The 4,937-nt window shown below is 39.8% G+C and overlaps 1 non-coding gene across 1 annotated transcript; it reads left to right on the forward strand.

Moving 5' to 3' along the window:
• Window positions 1-2,818: 2,818 nt before the first annotated feature.
• LOC120098383 (small nucleolar RNA SNORA17) lies at window positions 2,819-2,950 on the forward strand. Its single transcript, XR_005496567.1, has one exon. It is a non-coding gene; the product is annotated as a small nucleolar RNA SNORA17 (small nucleolar RNA).
• Window positions 2,951-4,937: the final 1,987 nt, after the last annotated feature.

The following is a 4,937-nucleotide window of genomic DNA, read 5'->3' on the forward strand; positions in this document are numbered from 1 at the left end:
CAATGGTTCTGTTTCCTTGAATCTCACATGCAAGTTTGTGCTTTATATTGGTATAAAGATGGGGACATTCGGTGTGTTAATGAAAATAATGTGTCCCCCTTCCCAACATTTGTGGTTATTTCTAAACTGCAGCCTTCTCTCTCGTTGTCTTCCTTGAGGTAAATTTTCTGAAGAAAATGAATGTGGGAGATTTGCTGAGTGTTTCATGAAGAGAACAGAGGATAGGGTCCATATATCCACGAGAAAAATACAGACTTTCTTGTCCATGGGGCAACAAGCTTCCCATCTTTTGGCCTCTCTGGTGTTGTCAGGGCAAGTGCTTTCCTAAGATTACAACCCAGTTCTCCTTTACTCCTTGGAAGTAATTAGTTCTTCTACTGCTTCTTCCTTATGATACATGCAGCCACATGCATGACTCTAGTTAAGAATGTTAAAGAAACTTCATACAGGATTACAGATCCTTCAGACTCAGCAAGCAGACCCCACCATTTTCTAGGACTTAATACTTTCAGAAAAAGTAAAACATTTGAATGCCATTTTAAAACTATGTTAAGTACAAGAGTACAAGAAACAAGTCCCTGTGCACCCACACGCTGTCTCATTTTCTCACTCACACCTCCCAGTCTCTATTCTATTTTATGTTAGTTACTTCTCTACTGTTCAATGATGAAATTTATAAATAGATAGATAGATAGATAGATAGATAGATAGATAGATGCTTACCTTTTACAATACCTTTCTGCTAGCTCCCTACTCTGTGACACAGATATACTATTTGCAGCACCATCTTACTAACACTCACACGTAGTGTACATGAACACATGATGTGACTGCATTTCCTGAGTGCCAATTCTTCATTTGTCAGTAAACAATTGTGTATATTTTTTCCTAATTATCCTTCTTTTGTATTAATTGTAATTAATCTCTCCCTTAATCATCTCTCAGAAATTTAAAATGCACTTACACTCAGTGCCACCAAGATAAACTGACATAAAATGTCTGTGTCAATTGTCCTTCAGGGTTTTCCTTCTGGAAAGCATATTCAGATGACTCTAGTTGACATATCCCTCTTGTTTTGTCTTTCTTCATCCATCAAGTGAGTCTTTCTGTGGAATTATTTACCTTTAAATAATATTTAGTCATCTGGAAAATTTTTTCTCAAGCCCTGCTGAAATTTTACATTAATTATATTAAACATGGATTAGATAAAGGGAGAACATCCTCACGATATCAGGCCATCAGATTGAGCAACACTGGAAATATTTGTTTTGAGTCATAAAGATATTAAATCTAAGTGAAGCTTTATACTCCGACTATTGTCTTTTGTCGTTATATCATAATTGTCCATTTGATATCTTCCTTTTTATCATAAATAATGGTGTGTTCTATATTTTTGTTCTTACATGTTCTGCAAAGGCTTATGTAAAATGTGGTGGCCCAAGATTTGCACTGTTTGATGTAACTGAGGGCATATCTTGGAAGTTGGTGTGATTTTAAGGAAAGGTAGACACTACCCATCCTCTGCGTCTCTTGCTCTCTGGCCATGAAGTGAGCATTGTTCCTATTCTACAGGATACTGGCCATCATGTGTGAGCCAACCAAAGCCTCAAGTCCCACAGCCAATCAGTTACAGGCCAGGATCCACCAGATCATGATCCCAAATAATCCTTTAATTAATACAAGCCTTAGATATTTTAATTTTAACTTTATACATGTAAGCACTGTATGCTGCACAACTCCAATAGTGCTTATTAAAATAAGAAAAAATGTTTTAATAAAAGGCAAAACCTTGGATCAGAATTATTTCTTATTTAAAGTAATCAAAATTCAAAATGAAAGTAGTTGTTAATTTTTAATAGACAGAGTAAATGTAGAAGTAAAAATAACAAATGATGCCTTTAGAAAAATTTAAATCTAACGAAGTAAAAATAAAATAAATGCACCAAAGTGAAAAGAGATATAAAGAGATAAAAGCTTCAAAAATGTTTAATATTTTTTCATTTGTTGGATATACATTTTTCTTAAAATGTATTTTAATCATATTTTCTCTTCTCCCAAGTCCTCCCAGTTTCCAAGGACCCAGTTTCCACCACCATCACATCCATGTCTACCCAACTTCATGTTCTTTGTCTCTTAGAACAACTTCCTTGCATAAGAAAAAGGCAAACTATACCAGTTTCTCCACTGATGTGACACTTCAGTCACACCTCAGGACAGGTCTCATGCTCAGGAGTAGGTGGACAATACAAAACTAACTAACTATGGTGTGTGTGTGTGTGTGTGTGTGTGTGTGTGTGTGTGTCTGTGTGTGTGTATGTGTGTGTGTGTGCATACATGCACACAGGCACATGCATGCTTTGGTTTGTTTGGTATTTTAAAGAAAAAATGTGGAAAGAAAATCAAACCAAAACAGGAGAAATATTTCAAATATTATATTAAGAATATCTGAAAAATTTAAATGTATTTAATATTGCTGAGCCAGGAAAATGGACTTGTCATTATTCTGACCTCTAACGAAGAAGCCAACCCTTTGAAAAATCTAAGCAAAATTGAATTATAATTAGATTGAAACTAAAACCTATGTTTTAAATAATAGTTTCATTCACTAATAAATGAATATATACATTATAAAGAAAATAAAATTAGATCACCATTTCTCTTCATGGTGATGTTTGTGACAAGTAAATTGTAATAATATAATTAAGATCCTTAAAAAAGAAAAAGTAAATTAAAATTTATATTTAACTAGATGGAAACTCAGTCATAAAGGTACCTTAGGGAAGCTACTAAACATAAAACTTTAAAAAATGAAAAGTTCATTGCCCCTAGAGGAGTTATAGGTGTGGTTACTGTGTCACATGTGGGTCAGGAGCTGGCAGAGAGGAGATAGGCCATGTATATGTTCATCGATCTGACCTAAGAACACTTGAACGATTAGTAGTCAAATTGTTCCTGAAAAAAGGGAACCTGAGATGATCACCAATGTGGTGTTAGTCAGGCCATAATGGGCTCCCAAGACAAGACAGATGACCCTTACAAGAAGACACTTGAACTAGTGGGGTAAGGAACAGTCTGAGATGAACACCAAGCTGGAGTCATGGGGCCCAGACAAGAAGCCACCCTGAGATGCCCAAGAGTCTGGCACCATGCACACCTTGGGGAGTAAACCATACCGTAGATGACCTCTGTCTGGCACCATAATACACAAGGGTGGCATACCACTCTGGAGTTGACCTCAAACACCTAGATTCCTGGGCATCACATAGAGGAAGAAGTACTTGGTGAAAAACGGAAGCGAAACAGAAGGATGTGTGCACAAAAACAAGAGCAGAATTGAAGTCAGTAGAGTAGTGAGAAACAGACTGACACAATTATTCTGTGATGCCTTTTTGGACCATGGTGGGGTCCTGGCCTGTGCTGCCACAAGGAAACACATCTAGATCTGTGGGCCTGCAGCATTAGGGTTTATTATCACAGTCAATCAGATGCCCCTGGGCAGGGCTGCTACCTGGGGAAATGGTAATATTGGAGAGCTATGCAGAACTTGCCCCACTGCTCACCTAGGCTGCAAGGGATTGGTCATCCTTGGAGAAGCAGGAGAGATGACCTTGCCCTTAGCTACCTGAAATATTCAGGAGACAGGCTCCTGCACATTGCTGGAGTTGTGGGTAGGCTAGCCTCTAGGATATGACCATGGATTAGAAGGCACTACCACTGGTCTCTCATGAGATAGCATGGACAAGGGAGAGAGCACTCATTACTCACCCTCTGTATCAGGCAAGAGAAGTCATAAGGAGACCTGCCCCTGCCGCTTTTTTTTTTTCATTTTTTTTAATTGGATAACTTTTCATCTACATTTCAGATCTTATCCCCCTTCCAGGTTTCCCATCCAGAAACCCCCATCCTATCACCCACTTCCTGCCTCCATGAGTATGCTTCCCCACCCATGCACCCACCTACCCGCTCCTGCCTCCCTGCCATGGAATTCCCATACACTGGGGAAAAGAGCCTTCAGAGGACCAAGGATCTTTCCTCTAATTGATACTCAACAAGTCCATTCTCTGCTACATGTATGGCTGGAGCCATGGCTTCCTCCATGTGTACTCTTTGGTTTGTGGTTTAGTTCCTGGGAACTCTGGGCTATTTGGTTGGTTGATATTGTTGTTCCTCCTATGGGGTTGTAAACTGCTCAGCTATCTCAGTTCTTTCTCTAACTCCTCCACTGGTGACATTGTTCTCAGTCCAATGGTTGGCTGCAAGCATCTGCTTTTGTATTTGTCATGCTCTGGCACAGCTTCTCAGGAAACATCTATATCAAGCTCCTGTAAGCATGTACTTCTTGGCAACCCCACTAGTGACTGAGTTTGGCTACTGCCTGTGGGATGAATCCCCATAAATGGCAGTCTCTGGTTGGTCTTTCCTTCAGTCTCTGCTCCATACTTTGTCTCCATATTTCTTCCTGTGAGTATTTTGTTTCCCCATTCTAAGAAGGACTGAAGCATCCAGACTTTGGTCTTTCTTCTTCTTGAGCTTCATGTGGTCTGTGAATTGTATCTTGGATATTCTGAGCTTGTGGGCTGATATTGACTTATCAGTGAGTGTATATCATGTGTGGTCTTTTGTGATTCGTTTACCTCACTGAGGATAATTTCTAGTTCCATCCATTTGCCTAAGAATTTTATGAAGTCCCTGCCCCTTATCAGCAATGAGAGCAGCCTCGAGAGCAGATCTTACACCTTACCTGGGTAACACAGTAAAACTGACCCTGGCATCTGGGGCATTGATGAGTTGGCCCTGGGGGGTGTGAGCATGGCAGAGCTTGTCCCACCACCAGTCTGCCACACTGTGACACAGGCAAGGGAAAGCTCCTCCCCTCACCCCTTGCCACCTAAGGTTGGCAAGAGAGCTGGCCACAAAGTAATTAGAGTAGGGAGAGC

The sequence above is a fragment of the Rattus norvegicus genome, chromosome 18 (genome assembly GCF_036323735.1).
Source record: "Rattus norvegicus strain BN/NHsdMcwi chromosome 18, GRCr8, whole genome shotgun sequence".
NCBI lineage: Eukaryota > Metazoa > Chordata > Mammalia > Rodentia > Muridae > Rattus > Rattus norvegicus.